This window comes from Eurosta solidaginis, chromosome 3, assembly GCF_040869045.1.
Source record: "Eurosta solidaginis isolate ZX-2024a chromosome 3, ASM4086904v1, whole genome shotgun sequence".
In the NCBI taxonomy this organism is placed as follows: Eukaryota; Metazoa; Arthropoda; class Insecta; order Diptera; family Tephritidae; genus Eurosta; species Eurosta solidaginis.
In genome coordinates this window covers 253073402-253094992 of record NC_090321.1, presented here as the reverse complement: position 1 = coordinate 253094992, position 21591 = coordinate 253073402, and positions in this window count along the sequence as shown.

Here is a 21591-nt window from a genome sequence, read left to right as displayed (position 1 = left end):
ATTTCTAAAGAGAAAAATAAACTTCAAAAAGAAACAAGTAAGAATGGGGCTGAACAATGATCTTATCCCGTTTGTAATCTCCGAATAATCGGATGTATAAGATAAGAAATATATAGTGAACAGATCTACATACCTTAACGATTTTTAAGATAAATATAAAATAAAAAACAGGTAGGTACTTCGTGTGAGGATGCAAAGTTTCAGGTTTTTTGTGGTCTGCGTGTAAAAACTATGACTACGAATCACGTATTTCAAAAATATATGACGAAAACGTAACTATTTGATGAAATTTGATGAATTTTGAAGATTCTAGCCGTAAAAAAGGGGTCAAAATGACAGTTTTTATGAAGTATATAACATATATACGACCGATCTCTATGATTTTTTCAGACAACAATATAAGCATTTTGTGAAATTTGAAGCTTCTAACTGTTAAAACGGGGCAGAAATTGCGCAAAGTTTCTTATCTGAACAATCGGTTGTATGAGATATATACTATGTGTACCACCGATCTCAATGATTTTTTCAGACATCAATATATGCTATACACGTAAGCAGTTGGTGAAATTTGAAGCTTCTAGCTGTTAAAATGGGGTAGAAATTGCGAAAAGTTTCTTATCTGAACAATCGGTTGTATGAGATATATACTATATATACAACCGATCTCTATGATTTTTTCAGACAACAATATATGCTATATACGTAAGCAATCAGTGAAATTTGAAGCTTATAGCTGTTAAAATGGGGTAGAAATTGCGAAAAGTTTCTTATCTGAACAATCGGTTGTATGAGATATATACTATATATACAACCGATCTCTATGATTTTTTCAGACAACAATATATGCTATATACGTAAGCATTTTGTGAAATTTGAAGCTTCTAACTGTTAAAACGGGGCAGAAATTACGCAAAGTTTCTTATCTGAACAATCGGTTGTATGAGATATATACTATGTGTACCACCGATCTCAATGATTTTTTCAGACATCAATATATGCTATACACGTAAGCAGTTGGTGAAATTTGAAGCTTCTAGCTGTTAAAATGGGGTAGAAATTGCGAAAAGTTTCTTATCTGAACAATCGGTTTTATGAGATATATACTATATATAGAACCGATCTCTATGATTTTTTCAGACAACAATATATGCTATATACGTAAGCAATCAGTGAAGGTTGAAGCTTATAGCTGTTAAAATGGGGTAGAAATTGCGAAAAGTTTCTTATCTGAACAATCGGTTGTATGAGATATATACTATATATACAACCGATCTCTATGATTTTTTCAGACAACAATATATGCTATATAAGTAAATATTCGGTGAAATTTGAAGCTTCTAGCTGTTAAAATGGGGCTAAAATTTGCGAAAATATTTATATATATACTATATATATATACTATATATACCACCACATATATACTATATATACCACCGATCTTTATGATTTTTTCAGACAACAATATATGCTATATACGTAAGAATTCGCTGAAATTTGAAGCCTCTAGCTCTTAAAATAGGGCAGTAATTACGAAAAGTTCCTTATCTGAACAATCGGTTGTGGGGGATATATACTATATATACGACCGATCTCATAAATTTTTTCAGGCAACAATATGTTCAATATACGAAAGTATATGGTGAAGTTTGAAGCTTCAATCTGTTAAATTGGGTAAGATATTACAAAAATCCTCTTTTTCTGAAAAATCGGTTGTATGGAGGATATATGCTATAGTGGTCCGATCCGGTCGGTTCCGACAAATGTCTAATCGGACACCCAAATACACCTGCTCACCAAATTTTATCAAGACATCTCAAAAATTGAGCGACTAGTTTGCATACAAACAGACAGACGGACAGACGGACAGACGGACATGGCTAAAACAACTCAGCTCTTCAACCTGATTATTTCGGTATACTTAATGGTGGGTCTATCTATTTTCCTTTAAGGACTTAAAATTTTCGGTTTCGTGACGAAATTAATATCATGAAATTAATCATGAAAGGTATAAAAACATAGGCATTTTAAAGTGGGATTTTTCAAAATTTGCAAGTTCGACCCAAAGGGGGGACATCAGAATTCGTTTTAGAGGTATGGTTTCTTCGGAAAAGTTTCTTATTTTGATCCCTAGAATATGATTTTCACAGAGCAATGGGCGATTTTTTTGCCTCCCCACAAATAGACCCGGCCTAATACATACATACATACATATATTTTCTGTACTGTATTTAACGCCACTGTATTAAGTAGTTGCCACTTGGCCGCATAATGGCATATGACGTTTATTGATTTAAAATACGTTAGCGATTCTTGCAAAAATGTTTAAGGTAAATTGAATTTGTTGGCATTGCCAATTAAATGGATCCAAGTGTAAATAAGTGTTGTGTAGTGAAAACAAGTACAAATAAATAAATAAATTTATAGCGCACGCGCTCAAAGGCTTGGCAAATCAAAACATTGCTATTTCGAATAATATTCATCTTAGTCGTCGGATTAGTTGTTGTTGTTCATGTGTTAACAGTTCTTCGCCCCAATCAAATTCCTCTCACGGAAATAGGTTTTAGGATCCTTTTTAGTTTACATTTGACAAAAAGAAGAGAGCTGACGCAATCGTTAGACAATTTATGAATAGAAAGACCACATAGCTAACTCACTCTTACCGGGATCAGAGGCAGTTATAGCCTCAAGGAATGTGTTAGCTAAAATCATGTTTTAAGTCAAAACTTTATATCGACTTCCTAAAGGTAATGTATCCTCAGCTGAATGGAATTCTTAGTCAAAAGTGCATGATCTCTTTTAGGTATATGATCTAGACGCGACCGATTTTTTATATTGTAACGAATTTTAGAAGGTTATTTATTGTTCTCCACCTTCTTCGTAAAGCTCGAATGATTTGTGTAACTTGCTAAGCAACGCCCAAAATCGCTTAGACGGTTGTGCACCAATTAACGAAGTAAACAATTTCATAATGTGGCCATACATAACTTTCATAATTGACGCGGTGAATTAAATCATATTGTAACGAATTGTTGGGAATTTAGCTTATTCCAAACCTTCTGCTAAACTGTTGAATAAATAACTCCAATATTCAATAATGCAAAATGGCCTTTATTAGACTACTTTTAAAGTACTTCACAATAACACTTATAATTCACAACCAATAGCGTGCTTATATCAAAACTGATTCTGACTACTCTGCTTGCACTGCTTTTATACTCCCCGTTGCTTCGTTCGCATATTTCTACTAAAAATAAAAATAAATAAATGTAAGGCGCGATAACCTCCGAAGAGATCTAAGGCCGAGCTTCTCTTCCAATTTGCGTCGTGCTCCTCTTGATTTTTCCCTACAAATCGGCCGGACGGGACCTACATGTTTTATGCCGACTCCGAACGGCATCTGCAAGGCAGATGAGTTTTCACTGAGAGCTTTTCATGGCAGAAATACAATCGGAGCGCTTGCCAGACACTGCCGAGGGGCGACCCCGCTTAGAAAAATTTTCTTCTAATTGAAAAATCTTATTTCTAAAATTTTGATGTTGCTTTGCCCGGGAGTTGAACCCAGGGCATACGGTGTGATAGGCGGAGCACGCTACCATCACACCACGGCGCCGCTACTAAGGTCTAGTATTTTCTCGAACTTCATGCTTGGTTACCAGCCATATACAGGTATACTTGTAGTTTGTAACCATATGCGTGAGTATATGTGAGTACTATTTCGGCTGATGATTACGTGTATTTGTGCGTATCTTTCCGTTGCCTTGTATGTATGTGAGTAAATGATGATTGATTTGTTGTTGTGTCTTTATTTAATAACCTTAGGGATGTGAGTATCACTTAGTGATGCTAATATTCGTCACAATATATATCTACACAAGAGAAATCACGCGTAATTTCATAACTACTTGATAATTTCCTCTATTTATTCCCGTACAAGCATTGTACTGAAATGGAATTTTAAGTTTTCCAATGCTTTAAGCGTACTAAATTTAATTGAGACTGCAGTATGAAGGATGTGTGTAACCTAAGTAATGTATGTGCAATGTTCATTTGTTTAGATCTGGAAGTTACTCTGCGTTAACCAACAAATTTAAAATTTTAAAGGAGAAGCAAAAAACATTTAATTTTCATATTCACTGTTTGTTATGTTAATGTTTATGTTTATTTTGTGTTTATGCTTATGCTTATGTTCATTTTTAAGTTTATGTCTATGTTTATGCTTTTGTTTATTTCTCTGTTTTTGTTTATGTCTACGTCTATGTTTATGGTTATGTTTATGTTTATGTGTATGTTTCTTTTTCTGTTTATGTTTATGTTATGTTTATGTTTATGTATATGTTTATGTTTATGTTTATGTGTGTGTTTATGTTTATGTATATGTTTATGTTTATGTTTGTTTAATTTTATGTTTTTGTTTATGTTTATGTCTATGGTTATGTTTATGTTTATGTTTATGATTATATTTATGTTTTTGTTTACGTTTATGTTTATGTTCATGTTTATGTTGATGTTTATGTTTATATTTATGTTTATGTTTACGTTTATGTTTAAGTTTATGGTTATGTTTATGTTTATATTTATGTTTATGTTTATTTTTAAGTTTACGTTTTTGCTTTTGTTTATGTTTATGTTTATGTTTATGCTTTTGTTTATGTTTATGTTTGTCTTTATGTTCCGTGTTCATGTTTATGTTTATGTTTATGTTTACGTTTTTGTTTAAGTTTATGGTTATGTTTATGTTTATGTTTATATTTATGTTTATGTTTATTTTTAAGTTTATGTTTATGCTTTTGTTTATGTTTATGTTTAGGCTTTTGTTTATGTTTATGTTTATTTTTATTTTTAAGTTTTGTTTATATTTTTGTTTGTGTCTATGTATATGTTTATGTATATGTGAAAACTCAATTGCCTTGCAGATGCCGTTCGGAGCCGGCATAAAACAAGTAGGCCCTGTCCCGCCAATTTGTAGGAAAAAATAAAAGGAGCACGACGCAAATTGGTAGAGAAGCTCGGCCTAAAATCTCTTCGGAGGTCATCGCGCTTTACATTTATTTATTTATGTTGTTTAGATATGTTTTTGTTTCAATTCACGCCAATATGTGATCACGCCTACGTTTCTTGAAGACCGACTGCTGAGTGTTATATTGCCCTACCTGAGCTGCTGTTATATCACTGAAGCATAACACCCTCGCGACCACATAAAGGTCGTTAAAAACTGTACCATATACCATACAATACCGTATTGTATTGTACAGAGGTCTCATCTCTTGTCCAAAGGTTCGGCTCCCTATTGGGCGAATCGCAGAGACTTCGATTTCACCTCAAAAAAAATTTAATTTTGCAGAGTTTCACAATAAAGCATTCCCAATGGAGCTGTGCGGTATTTTTTTTCATTGAAGTTGACAAAATAGCATTCTCTTCGAAGCTGTGCGGTCTTTTCGGCTCTCAAAGTTAACATGCGGTATCTTTGTTAAAAAAGTTGACAATAAAGCTTTCCCTTCGAAGTAACGTCGCCAAGAGCGAAGCGGCCTTTTTGCTAATCTAAGCTATGCATAAATTTTTTCAGTTGATTGTTTTGCGGAGGTTCAGAAAAAAGGTTGAGATGCACACCCCTAAATTTTGTTTGGTGATATTGTTGGAACCTTGCTGGTTAAATGAAGAAAGACTGACGCCTATCATTTGTGGATGGCAATTGATAATTGAAAGAGTGGGGTATATTCTTAGTCTTCTTTTTGAAATATTTGAAACTGCAATAGGCTGCGAAAGATGTCGTCTATTTGGAAATTAGCAAAACAGTGTCAGCTTAGAAATCAATCGGAGAATAACTCTTGCAACAAGTGCTAGTTTAAACTGAGTAGGAAATTGAAAAGTAAAGTCCTCTCTCTATGACCAAAAATCACGCTCCACAAGTCGCTCATCATACCTGTCCTGATGTATGGCTCGGAAACATGTACGCTGTCGAGAGAAGATGAGATGGCTCTTGGAGTGTTCGAGAGAAACGTCTCTCAGAAGATGTATTGTCCTGTACGTGATGCCGACAGCGAGTATCGAAAGAAGAATATTAATGATCTATATGAGCTTTACGCAGATATGACGATATCGCAGCGAATAAAACCCTAAAGGCTTCGCTGGCTAGGTCGTGTTAGGCAAATGGATGAAGACGCAAGAAATTATTTCAGTCGACACCGCACTTTGTAAGCAGAAAGAGGGGGGACCTCCACTGAGTTGGGAGAGGCAGGTGGAAGAAGACTTGACCACCCTTGGTGCTCGCAATTGGCGTGAGTTAACGCGAAACGGGGATAGCTGGCATGACTTGTTATGAAACAGCCAAATTCGCTTAGGAGGTTAAACGTGAATTAATGATGGTATTTCACTTCAAGTCCTCAAGCAGATTTCAAAGATCCTTCTAGCCCTATAACTCCTTTCTTAAGTAGCTTTTGAAAGCTTTTCATAGTCAAGTCGTTGAATATAAGCTGTATATACTGAATATTTTATGGAATTCGGTCCAACCATTGGCTATCTGACTTGTGGCACTTTTAATTATTAATATTGTGGCGAATGTTGGTATCACTAGGGTGTTAGTAAATTATCAACAACAACAAATACAGTAAGCATTTGGTGCCGTATGTCGTATCGCTGTAGTCGTATCCCTAACGTAATCAGCTGTTTATCGTTACGACGGTAAACCAAAAACCAATTGGTTAGCTACGATACGGTTACGACCTTAGCGGCACCAATAATCGATTGCATTGATTCCCATAAGGTTGGTCGAATCAGCTGTTATAAGGTTACCGATACGGTTACCGATAAAGCACCAACGTCTGCAGCTTTATATAGATTTACACACATAACCAGCAGCGCAAAGTGAAGAGATATCTCACACACACACATGTAGTCATCAGCCGAAGTTGTTACTCACACATACACACGCATATATGTAGCTCAATTACCAAGCAGGAGATACAACAGTTCTAGAAGGCGAAACGTCTAGACTTTAGTAGAAACATGAGGACGAGGCAACAGAGAGTATAAAAGCAGCGCAAGCTGAGTAATCAGTAATCAGTTTTGATTTGAACATGCTATTGGTTATGAAGTATTACTCCCAAAGTTATCTAAATAAATACCAGTTTGCAATAGAGAATATTGGAGTGATGTATTCAACAGTTTAGCGATTCGTCCGTTAGTAGAAGGTGCAAAAATATGAGAAATCCCCAGAATTCGTTACAATATAATTAATATATATAGATATAAAAAAAAATAAATGTAAGGCGCGATAACCTCCGAAGAGATCTAAGGCCGAGCTTCTCTTCCAATTTGCGTCTGCTCCTCTTGATTTTCCCTACAAATTGGCCGGACGGGACCTACATTCCCCCAGCGGGTTAGGGGATCAGAATATACCCGCGGTAGGTATGCCTGTCGTAAGAGGCGACTAAAATACCAGATTCAAGGGGCTGTGTAGCGCAACCTTTCAGGTTGCCAGCGCAATACATATATAGCTTCTCCAAACCCAATTGTCAACCTCACCTATCCGCGGCGAATCCTGTTTCATTAACAGACGAGGCTCTGGCGACCCCAAGCCCTCATGGAACTTGGGGGTAGGGAGGGAGGGAATGGCCTGAAGGTTTAATGTGGCCACATAAATCGTTCCCGAGATGGTCGGGCTAGCACCTTAATGATGCTATGGTACCGGAGCGTACCGGATTTGTATCCGGCAAAGGACCATCACATCGATAACACTCCCCAAAGCCTTCGGGGAGCAACCTTATCGCTACAACAACAACAACAACAACGGGACCTACATGTTTTAAGCCGACTACGAACGGCATCTGCAAGGCAGATGGGTTTTCACTGAGAGCTTTTCATGGCAGAAATACACCCGCAGCGCTTGCCAAACACTGCCGAGGGGCGACACCGCTTAGAAAAATTTTATTCTAATTTAAAAACCTTATTTCTAAAATTTTGATGTTGCTTTGCCCGGGGAGCGAACCCAGGGCATACGGTGTGGTAGGCGGAGCACGCTACCATCACACCACGGTGGCCGCCAATAATATATATATATAATTAAATACATATGATTACAATTAATATAGATAAAATCTTCATCAACAAAATTATTCACACGTCAAGCGCAAATGGCATTATATTATTATAATTGCATAACTTGTATCACTCAAGTTTATTTGATTACAGTTATAATAAATAGGTTTGAACAAAAGTTTTGTTTATACCGACAAATTGATAAAAGCAAGTGTTAATAAATTAATTAAATTTTGCTTAGGGTGTAGCATTTAATGTATTAAATGAAATCAATTACTTTTGATGCTGGCATATTTTATAAAACGTTTTTTGGTTATCATCAATCCAGTAAAGTTTTAAATAATTTGATTAATGATGTTTCTTTCAACTTACATAAATATTATAATCTCATATAAATAATTTATTTAGACTTAAAATATTGATATTTTGTTTTCCTAAACAAAATTATGCAATTTCGTTTACTAGGAGGAGCTTAGCTGCTTAATAGGCTGCTTGAATTTTGAAACTTTGAAGACGGAACATCGCACATATCTTCCTACTACATGAGTGCATACTAAATGCAACAAACGCTTATCTGCAAGTAGCCAAAAAAGAGAATACAATACAAGTTTTCGAAAAAGTCAATAAACACGCATTCATCATTATTGCACGAGTGATGACTACAATGAGCGTATAATTTCGGCGTTACGCTCGACTGCCCGATGCCTGTCTTGTAATGAAAGGTCACCTGCGGGTTTATAAACGAACTTGACCAGTTACCAGCACAGTTACTTATTATTACTAATTAACAGGTGAAACAGAAAGTTGTTTTTCATTGGGTCATATATTTCAATTAATGTGCCATAAACAAAATCAAGAAGAAAAAAATAAATCAAAATAAATTACTAAAAAAATTAAGCCTGATGGCATAATTGACATCGTAAATAACTTGACCAACTATTTTTTATACCTTTCATGAAAATGAAATGGTATATTAAGCTTTTCAGGAAATCAAATAGTAAGTCCTTAAAGGGGAAGAAAAATATCCTCCAATAAATATAACGAATTTATCGGGACGACGATCTGAGTTGATTTAGTTATGTCCGTTCGTACGTCTGCCTGTTTGAACGCAAACTAGTCCCCCCGTTGTTGAGATATCTTGTTGGAATTTCGTCAGCGGTAGTTTTTATAATATATTCCTCAATTTATTATTCAGAAGCTTCAAATTTCACAAAATGCTTTCGTATATAGCATATATTGTTGCTTGAAAAAATCATGCAGATCGGCCGTATTGTAACGAGTTTAAGAAAATTCCGCTTATTTGAAACCTTCTGATAACGTTCGAATCGCTAAACTGTTGAATAAATCACTCCAATATTCTGTATTGCAAAATGGTCTTTATTAGACTACATTGGGGTAGTACAATTATACTTCATAATTATACTTCACTTCGCAACTGATAGCGTGTTTAAATCAAGCTGATTACTTATTACTCAGCTTGCGCTACTTTTATACTCTCGGTTTACTCGTTCACTTATTTCTCCTAAGGTCTAGTACGAAATACATGCTTGGTTACCAGCCATATATGCGTGTGTATGTGTGAGTAACTACTTCGGCTGATGACTACACATTTGTATGTATGAGGTGAGATATCTTTTCGTCGCCTTCTACATAAGAGTGGCTGCTTTATTGCTGTTGTGCATTTATTTAGTAGCAGCTTAGTGATGCTAATATTCGTGTCAGTATATATGGTATGTATCCCATACAACCGATTGTTCAGATAAGAAATTTTTCGTAATTTCTGCCCCATTTTAGCTGCTAGAAACTTAAAACTTCACCAAACGATTACGTGTATGTTATATATTGTAGTCTGAAAATTTTGTAGAGATCGGTCATATCTAAAGTATATACCCTATACAAACCGATTGATCAGATAAGGAGTTTTTCGCCATTTCTGCCCCATTTCAACAGGTAGAAGCTTCAAATTTCATCAAATACTTACGTATACGTCATATATTGTCTAGATTATTGATATATGGTTATATAAATCTCATGCAGACCACAAGAAACGTAAAACTTTATATCCTCACACAATGTACCGATCTAACGTACCGCCTAACGGAGGGTAGCCAAGCAGGGTGCTAAAATTGTATTTTATAGTCCAAAGCCCTTCTGTGGACTCAAAAAGGCACACTAAAGAAGCCATTAGTAAATGGGAAACAAAACAGTTGAGGCAACACTGGATTGAATGTCTAGGGCAAATATAGGCCAAACTGTTTATACTCCTAGCAACGAGAATATAAGCCACACTTATTAATCTAAGCAGAGAGGACTTTCTAGCTCTCACTGGGACCTACGGGACATTGTAGCCTACGATAGCATCTAAGTAAGTTAAATCTAACCGATACACATATTTGTAGCTTTTGTGAGCTGGAGGATAAAACTCTTGTGCAGATTCTCTCCGAATAAGTTGCTCTGGCAAGGCAGCTATTCTTTCATCTAGTTGGCGTAGTTCTTAATCCCTCCGTGATGAAAAGTTAAAAACTTGAGGAGGTACTTAAATACATTAAAAGCCTCCACATGTAGTAATAGGCTTAAAGCTGAAGCATAATAGAACTAAATAAAGGTCGCAGTGATAGAAGAAAAGATAAACTTTTTTTTTGGGCCCCACCCAATAGCCCCCGGAAATACTTTTTTTCAAAGTTATCTTTAACCGGTCCTAAAACAATTCCGTAAACAATATCGAAACTACTCGGCGATGGCCGTGATGTAGGGGGTATTGTTCCGGACAAAGCAACATCAAACATTTGGAAAAAAGTGTTTCTTAACGAGGTCGCCCCTAAGCAATGGTTTGGCAAACGCTCCGAATGTATTTCTGCCCTGAAAAGTGTACAAATTCATCTGTCGGCATAAAAAAAGTAGGTCTCGTTCTGCCAATTTCTAGAAAAAAATAAAACGGAGCACGGCGCAAGTTGAAAGAAAAGTTAAGCATAAAAGTATTTATTTTTTTAGATTCAAACATATTCCGTGGCAATCCTTCCGATATTATTGTCGAACTGTCTTAGAATACTCTCAAAAACATACGAAGATAATCCCGAAATGACCACGATATAACTACGAAAAAAGCCAAGACACTGATCCGAAATAAAGGAGAACAAACTCTTATGAGTATGAATATGAATTAACCCACGGATTTGAAAATTCGACGACCATAGACTCCTTTGTAGTAAACGCTCACGAAAGCCGAAAATTTAATTCAAAAATCACGATCAAGCTTAGAACCAGTTATCATCTCATGAGAAGTTGATTCAAAAATTGATTAAGATCGTTTACTCAGATTTTAGCGATTGAGTCAACTTTCTCAAATCAATATTGAAATCAATTCTAAAACAACTTTTTAATCAAATTTATCGTTCCCAAGAAAGTCAAGCAACAGAAGGTGTCAGTAACGGAGCAAAGGAGATTCATATTCGGTAAGGGACTAGCCAAATCTGCAATTCTCCCTTAACAACAAAAACAAACCTTGCCAACTAAGTCAATTAATTTGCTGATTAATTTCATTTCGTTGACTTTCCAAAAGGGTGGATAATTGATATATATTGGAACGACTCTCCGAACGCAAAATTGCACTAAGAATTTGACCATGGATAACGAAAAATCGTTACAATATGCATCAAGGAATTTTCACTGATTTTCTGGAAAATTAAATCAATTGCTTAAAGCTAATGACAAAACAAAACCACATTTTGAACGAATTTTTAAAATTCCGCTTTGTTTTGGTTTTATTTCAAATGATAAAAATGATGTAGTTTTTGAAAGAAAAATTCATAGCTCGCGACCCGTTTTCCCTAATTTGATGAACATTTTTATACCTTTAATGAAAATGAAATGGTATATTAACTTTGGCACGAATCTCAAAATTGTAAGTCCTTAAAGCAAACTAGATAGACCATTAAGTATACCGAAATAATCAGGATGAAGAGCTGAGTTGATTTAGCCATGTCGGTCTGTCCGTCTGTCTGTTTGTATGCAAACTAGTCCCCCAATTTGTGAGATATCTTGATAAAATTTGGTGAGCGAGTGTATTTAGGTGTCCGATTAGACAATTGCCGGAACCGGCTAGATCGGACCGCTATAGCATATATCCTCCATACAACCGATGTTTCAGAAAAGGAGGATTTTTTTCATATCTTCCTCAATTTATCAGATTGAAGCTTCAAACCTTACCATATACTTTCGTATATTCCACATATTGATGTATATATAGTATATATCTCCCACAACCGATTGTTCAGATAAGAAACGTTTCGTAATTACTGCCCTATTTTTAAGAGCTAGAAGCTTCAAATTTCAACGAATGCTTACGTATATAGCATATATTGTTGTCTGAAAAAATCATAGAGATCGGTGGTATATATATTATATACCCCATATAAACTGTCATTTTTGCCCCTTTTTTACGGCTAGAAGCCTCAAATTTCATCAAATACTTACGTTTTTGTCATATATTGTTGAAATACGAGATTCGTAGTCACAGTTTTTACATGCAGACCACAAAAAACGTGAAACTTTGCATCCTCACACAAAGTACCTACCTATTTTTATACTCAGCTGAGCAGAGCTCACAGAGTATATTAACTTTTTTCGCATAACGGCAATCCGTAACGGCATAAACTTATCGAGATAGATATAGACTTCTATATATCAAAATGATCTGGGCGAAAAAGAAATTAATTTTGCCATGTCCGTCCGCCCGTCCGTCCGTAAACACGATAACTTAAGTAAATTTTGAGGTATCTTGATGAAATTTGGTATGTGGGTTTCCGGGCGCTCATCTCAGATCGGCATTTAAAATGAACGAAATCGGACTGCAACCACGCCCACTTTTTCGATATCGAAAATTTCGAAAAACAGAAAAAGTGCGATAATTCATTACCAAAGACGGATAAAGCGATGAAACTTGGTAGGTGGGTTGGCCTTATGACGCAGAATAGAAAATTAGTAAAATTTTGGACAATGGGCGTGGTACCCCCACTTTTAAAAGAAGATAATTTAAAAGTTTTGCAAGCTGTAATTTGGCAATAATTGAAGATATCATAATGAAATTTGGCAAGAGCGTTACTCCTATTACTATTTATGTGCTAAATAAAAATTAGCAAAATCGGATGACGAACACGCCCACTTAAAAAAAAAATTTTGTTTAAGTCAAATTTTAACAAAAAATTTTATATCTTTACAGTATATAAGTAAATTATGCCAACATTCAACTACAGTAATGATATGGTGCAAAAAAAAATCCAAAAATAAAAGAAATTTTCAAAATGGGCGTGACTCCGCCCTTTTTCATATAATTCGTCTAGAATACTTTTAATTCCATAAGTTGAACAAAAATTTACCAATCCTTGTGAAATTTGGTAGGGGCTTAGATTCTATAACTGTTTTCTGTGAAAATGGGCGAAATCGATTGAAGCCACGCCCAGTTTTTATACACAGTCGACCGCCTGTCCTTCCGCTTGGCCGTTAGCAAAAATCGATATATCTTTACTAGACTTAGTTCACGTACTTATCTGAACTCACTTTGTATTGGTATAAAAAATGGCCGAAATCGGACTATGAACACGCCCACTTTTTCGATATCGAAAATTACAAAAAATTAAAAAATGACATAATTCTATATCAAATATGAAAAAAGGGATGAAACCTGGTAATTGGTTTGTTTTATTGACGGAAAATATAACTTTAGAAAAAACTTTGTAAAATGGGTGTGACACCTACCTTATAAAGTAGAAGAAAATGAAAAAGTTATTCAGGGCGAAATCAAAAGCCTTTAGAATCTTGGCAGGAATACTGTTCGTGGTATTAAATATATAAATAAATTAGCGGTACCGAACAGATTATGTTCTGGGTCACCTTGTCCAGATTTTGGTCGATATCTCGAAAACGCCTTCACGTATAAAACTAAGGGCCACTCCTTTTAAAGCCCTCATTAATACCTTTAATTTGATACCCATATCGTACAAAAACATTCTAGAGTCACCTCTGCCCCACCTTTATGGCGATATCTCGAAAAGGCGTCCACTTATAGAACTAAGGGCCACTCCCTTTTAAAATACTCTTTAACACCTTTCTTTTGATACCCATATCGTAGAAAGAGATTCCAGAGTCACGCCTGGTCCACTTTTATGGCGATATCCCGAAATGGCGTCCACCTATAGAACTATGACCCACTCCCTTTTATAAAAATCTTTAATACCTTCCATTTGATACCCATGTCATACAAACACACTCCAGGGTTACCCTAGGTTCATTTTCCTAAATGGTGATTTCCCCTTATTTTGTCTCCAAAGCTCTCAGCTGAGTATGTAATGTTCGGTTACACCCGGACTTAGCATTCCTTACTTGTTTATTTTATATTTATCTTAAAATCGTTTAGGTATGTACCTCTTTTCACTATATATTTCATATCTTATACCTACGATTATTTGGAGATTACGAACGGGATAAGATTATTGGTCAGCCCCATTCATGAAAGGTATGAAGTCTTCGGCACAGCCGAAGACAGGCCCGTCCTTACTTGTTTTTAAATGTTGATGAAACTTTTGCTCTTACAACAAAAATTCGCTGACTAGGCATCTTTTCAAAAAACAATAATTTAGACCATTGCACATATTTAAATCTTCTCGGCCTGCAATTGCACTGAAATCTTTACTCAATATACTCTAGACGTTTCGTAATTACTTTTTTAAGTTTAACTGTCTTTAAGTTTAATAAAAAGGAGTCAAATTTTGAAACGCGACATCAGGACGGACATGGCGACAGCTGCCTCGAGTTCACCCTGTAAATATTTCTCCAGGAACTGGAACTTAAACCCGCACTTCTGACGAAGAAGATTCCAAAGCTGGCACTTTACCAACTTTGTTCATGAAATTGTTTTACGACCCTTTTACACAACTAGATTTTCAAAATCAACAAAAAAATTTTATGAAAAGTTGATTAATTAAAATTGAGTGTTAAGTATCTAATTGTATCTTATTTCAGAAATGGCAAGTGCTCTCTTCCTCTGCTTTCATAGGCGGGTTCTGATAAAAATTCTATTTTGGCCGGAGCGCCATCTTTCATTCGCGTAACATTGTTGAGGAATCAGGCACCAAAAATCTGACATTATAATGAAAATATAGTAAAGATGTGCTCTGTTATCGCATACTCATTGCGTCGTTATAATTTTACAATCAGTCGATATATGAAAAATAATAATTTCAGCAATAAAAAAAAATCCATCTGCAAACTAAAATCAAATCAAGCATGACGAGCTTGTCTTAGCACCATACCTATGGGGATTATGCACTTCCCTTCCATTGCACATTATTGCATGCAATCCATCATTAGCGCTGATGCAATCTCTAACGAAATTCCAAATTTGATAAACAAAGATATTTGAATATTTCTTCTTCTTTAAATTTAACTTTAAGTACAATAATGATGAAAAAGCCAAAACAAAAACTGGGCGCATCAAAAAGGCCTAACAAGTAATTAATGTTGCAATGAAATTGATATGAATTAGTGAGTCAAGGCACTTTGCTTATCGTGCTTTTGGGCGTACTTTAGTTGTGATTTCGTTTCCATACTAAAATGAGCCATCAAATTAAGGCTCGATTTCATTTCTGCCAAACCTATTACATAATTTAATTACATCTGTAGGAGAAGAAAAGTAGTAAGCATTACTTAAAATATAAAATTTATGGAAGTGCCCAAATAAACGGTATGTGTATATAGGGTCCGCCATTAGTATTATCTTGGCGAACAACATATTGTGACGAATGTTGACATCATTGTACTGATAGTAAATAATCACAACAACAAAAACAGCAAGCAGCCACACCTACGTACAAAGCAACGCAGAATATTCCACACATAACCAGCACATACACACATGTAGTCATCAGCCGAAGTTTTACTCACACATAAACACGCATATAGCTAAATAACAAAGTATGCGATAAAACTGTTCCGTGTTCGTGAAAAGTCTAGACCTTAGGAGAAATATACGAACGATTCAGCAGAGAATATAAAAGCAGCCCAAGCTGAGGAATGACTAATTAGTTTGATTTAAATACGCTGTTGTGAAGTACATGATATTGAAATATAATTGTACTACTCCCAAGTAGACTATTGCAATACTGAATATTGGAGTTTTTTATTCGACAGTTCGGCGATTGGAACGTTAGCAGAAAGTTTAAAATGATTTCATCCTTGATTGTAATATTATTTTTATTTCATGGGATACATTTGTCACGTACTCGCGGTGTGGAAGAATCAAGAATGTTATAAAATCGAAAAATTATCGAAAAGTTATGAGTTTGGTATCAGAATGGGGCCGTTTGTTACCGACGTGCTATCGAGAAGTTATCAGTGTGTTGTCAAGAAGTTATCGATTTGTTATCGAATTACTATCCAAAAATTAGCGATACGTTTTTAAATAATGATCTATTTATCATCGATTATTTATCGAAAAGATATCGTCACGCTATCAAAACGTTATCGATTTGTTATCAAAGAGCTAACGACATGTTAATGTCAGTACTACCAATTTTTTATCACCTTGTTATCAATTTTTCATCGAACAGCTTTCGAAAAGTTATGGATTTGTTATCAAAAATATTAAATTTGGTATCGAAAAGTTACCGATTTCTTCTTGGACTGTTACCTTCTTATCGGTTTTTTATGAAACATATACTGATAAAACTTTCACATAAAATCGATGACACATCTGTAACCCATGGATAACAAGACAATAAAAAACGATATCTATACAGTAATAATGCTTACTTACTTAATTGACGCTTTACTGTTTAAACGGTTATGGCCGTCCAACAAGGCGCGCCAGTCGCTTCTTCGCTCTGTCAACTGGCGACAATTGGTCACACCAAAGGAGTTTAAATCGTTTTCCAGCCGTTCCTTCCAACGGAGTGGGGGCCGCCCTCTTCCTCTGATAAAAGCACTTTCTTAGCAGGAGCGTCATCTTTCATTCGCAAACATGGCCTAGCCAGCACAGCCGCAGCGTTTTAACTCGCTAGACTGTGTTGATGTCTGCGTAAAGCTCGTACAGCTCATAATTAAATCTTTTTCGGTAATCGTCAACGCGTAGTGATCCATAAATCTTTCGAAGAACTTCATACAGGCAGACGTTGCCCTGGAAACACTTTGTTAAACTGCCTATTTTAAAATAATAATTAAGAATTTTCTTTTGCCCTTTTATTATCTCTTTTACTTTCTTTCCCACATCAGCAGCAACAACAATTGGCACTTAGCCACTTAAGCGATTTGGGCCTTTGTGTAAAAAGCACGCCAGTTGTACCTGCTTCTAGAAAACTGACACCACCAAGGAAGATCAAGCCTTCCTCCAGCTGCGTCTCTAAACTCAGTATTTACTCAGAAAAAACACTTACCTAGGTTAGGTTAGTTTAGATGGTAGCTGCTCCGGTATTAGAAACTCACTTGGACAGCATGGAAGTGCGTTGTCATACCACATACAATAATGATGACTCAAGCTGCAGCTACTTAGAGAGCGGTTGCGTTGCAGCAATATTGGTTCGAATGAGACCGATCTCAACCTTATATAAATCCTCCGGAGATCACAGTTAATCGCAACCGTAATACTTTCGCCTAGCTCTGGCGAAAGCTGGACAGTCAAGCAAGAAGTTACTCCATGATTTCACCATATCATGCTTGATACAGCTGCAGCAGGATGGAGTTTCCAGCTTATAAAGACGTCCGCATGAATTCTTCTTGGAGAGTGTGCTACCGAAACTCAGCAGACCATTAATAGATGAGCCTTATTGAACACATTCTGCTACCGTTCTACCTGAGCTCAAGCCAATAGCACCATAAATAAGATTTTATCGAATAGGTTCTTTCGCAAATTTCGACTTACCAGCATAATTTAACAGAGAGAACACTTCGATAACTCTTCGACCACAAATCGATAATATGCCTATTAAAAGCGGATATAATATAAGTAGCACTCCGAACAAAACAAATCGATAATAGGTACTTTGATAAGAAATCGACATTTTTCGGTAACAAATCGATAGCTTTTCGTTTAAAAGCTTACATCTTTCCAATATCAAATCGATAGCTTTTCGATGACAATCTCATTAATAACATTCGTCATTTATACCAAATTTGTGACAATTTTTTAACAAACCGATAACTCTTTTTTTTATATATTTGCGATAAAATGCCGATAAAAAATCGATATTAATTGCATAATAATATGGTAACTTGTCGATAACAGTTTTTATCGATAGCAAACTGTTAATACTTCCAGAAAAAAATTTTAGCACGCCATCTGATTTCGGTCTCGGTTTTGATTTGTGCTCTTTCCTTTCCTTTCCTCCCACTGCTCCCACATATTGCGGCTACACTTTCCCTACACTTACTATCTGTATTCACCCACACTGTATACCACTTTCCCGCATTACGCTTTCAGGTAGAGTTGACTTATGCTTACCTCTGGATTACCCATACCGTGAGCAAAGATGTTTGCTCATGAAAAATATTGCACTACGCTCATAATATGGCATAAACTCATCGTTTCAATACAATAACCGTTGCTTCGAAATAGTGCGAGGGGCAGAAATAATAAAATCAAGGGCAGCTCTGAGATAACTGTTGAAAAATACTCAATGAATTACTCTGACGTAGTAAAAGATCATCCTATGTGAGCTGCATTTCCGAAAACGTCCTATCAAACTTCTGAAGAATATACTACTTGAAAACTCTAAATACTAGGAATGCCCAAATTCGAATTTCTAGAGTGGTACTGTACTGAATTTATGCTGAGAAATAGTGTTTGCTGAGATAGGGCGTTTCGTCCTAGTCTGCGGTCGAGGTGAGATGGCGATGCCTTTGTTTTTATTATCTAAGAGTATTGTGGCGAATATTAGCACCACTAAGCTGCTACTGAATGAATGCACAACAATAATAAAGCAGCCACTCGTATGTAAAAGACAACGAAGAGATAGATCACACACAGATGTAGTCATCAGCCGAAGTTGTTACTCACACATACACACGCATATATGTAGCTCAATTACCAAGCAGGAGATACAGCAGTTATAGAAGGCGAAACGTCTAGACTTTAGTAGAAATATGCGAATGAAGCAACGGAGAGTATAAAAGCAGCACAGCTGAGTAAACAGTAATCAGTTTGATTTAAACACGCAATTAATTGTGAAGTAAAAGTTATTGTGAAATACTCAAAGACCATTTTTCATTACTGAATATTGGAGTTATTTATTCGACAATTTAGCGATTCGGACGTTAGCAGCAGGTTTCAAATAAGCGGAATTTCCTAAAATTCGTTACAGTATGTACAAATATCACAGTTTTTCTGGCGATCCCTGTTTGCACAGTTGTTCCTTGAAAACATTATAAGGGCGAAGAAGTATTTTGTACAGTATGTCATTACTTTCGTCTTCTGTTGCAGCGACCTTTATTGCAGTGTTTTTACAAAAACAACAAACATACAACAAAGGTTTTGGCCACAGTCCCAACAAAAAAACTGAAATAACAGAAACAGCAAATCATCACTTGCAGAAGCAGCAGCAATAACAACAACACAAACATAACGAGCACAGCATGCAACATTTTTTGGAATGAGAGCAGCACAACATCAAAATGTAGGTCACCCATACTCATTGAACGCGATTCGCTATTAAGCCTCATTTTATTATTTGTTTTTTTTTTTTTCTTTGGATTTAAACTCCACACAACACTGACCCCTTCAATAGTTGACTGTCATTTATTATTATTATTTTTATTATTATTGCAGCCCCTTCACATATATTTATCATCATATGATACTTGCAATATGAAGGTGCATTATTTGAATTGCTGGTTGCAGGTGGAAAATTGTTTTATTACCACCGACTGGGCATTGTCTGTCGGATTATAATTGACAGCATTGAAATAAAATCGAGAGTTAAGATGCGGTATAAAGATGAAAGGAGGAAGTGAGGTAAGTTAAAAGGTAAGAAATGAATGCAATGTATATTCAATGTTGCCCTTAATTGGGCTAAATGCAGGAAAATGACCGTTAAAAAACTTTTAAGAGTATGTGGCAAAAATAATGAGAGACTCATTTCGTAGCTTTGGAATTTGAAAATACAATAAAAAGGGTATTTAGTATTACAATCTAAATTTAATAATGGCTTTTGGAAAATATTGTTTATCAATTCTGATGTTGTTGTTGTAGCGATAATTACACTCCCCGAAGGTTTTGGCGAGTGTTAGCGATGTATATGGTTCCTTACCGGATATAGATCCGCAACGTTCCGATAACAGGCACGATTAAGGCACTATCCCTACCATCTAGAGAATGTTTTAGTATGACCACATGAAACCTTCTAGACTATACCGTCCACCCACCCCCTAGATCTATGAGGAACTGGGGATCGCCAGACCCTCGGCTGCTAAACGTTTGGGTTTGAGAAACTATAAATTGCGCTGGCAATCACTTGAAAGGATTGTGCTACATAACCCTTCAATCAGTTTGGTATTTTAGTCGCCTCTTACGGCTATTCTAAGCCCCCTAACCCGCTGGAGGTCAAACAAAGGAAAGTGGAATGAAGTAGGCTTAATTATTTTTATGGCTGACCTTGACGATTTTCCGCATTTCAGAGTATTCTGTTCAGAGAGTACCAAATAGTTGTGACGTTCGATGTGAAACGTACAATTTGCCACAAATAAATAATTTCAGATCTATGAGGAACTTGGGATCGCTAGAGCCTCGTCTGCTAGGGAAACAAGATTCGCCACGGGTAAGTGAGGTTCACATTTGGGTTTGATAAACTATAAATTGCGCTGGCGACCACTTGAAGGGTTTGCGCTACGCAACCCATAGAATCAGTTTGGTATTTTAGTCGCCTCTTACGGCTATTCTAAGCCCCCTAACCCGCTGGGACTCAACCAAAGGAAAATGGAATGAAGTACGCTTAAATATTTTTATGGCTGACCTTGACGATTTTCCGCATTTGAGAGTATTCTCTTAAGAGAGTACCAAATAGTTGTGACGTTCAATGTGAAACGTACAATTTGCCGCAAACAAATAATTTCAGGATTTTTGAGAAGAGCTTTGTCGGCTTCTTATCCGTGACAACCAATATCGTAAAGTTATTGTTTTATTATCGGCATTTTATCAATAGCAAATTATTCTGGTCGAGTAATCGATTTGTTGTCAGCTTGAAATAGCCGAATGACCAGTTCCTTATTGGTTTCATCGATTTTATTTTAAAGTTTTATTGGTGTCTGTTTCATAACAAGCTGAAGAGTCGTCGATAACACATCGATAATGAATTGGCAAAACTCTGATACGAAATCGATATCTTTTCGCCAACATCTCGGTAACTTTCCGATAACAAATTGCTAAACCTTCGATAGCAAATCGATAACGAATCGATATCTTTTTGCTAGCATATAGATAATTTATTGATAACAAATCGATAACATTGCGATAACAAATATACACTATTTCGATAATAAATCTATAGCTTTCTGATAACATGTCGATAACACAGG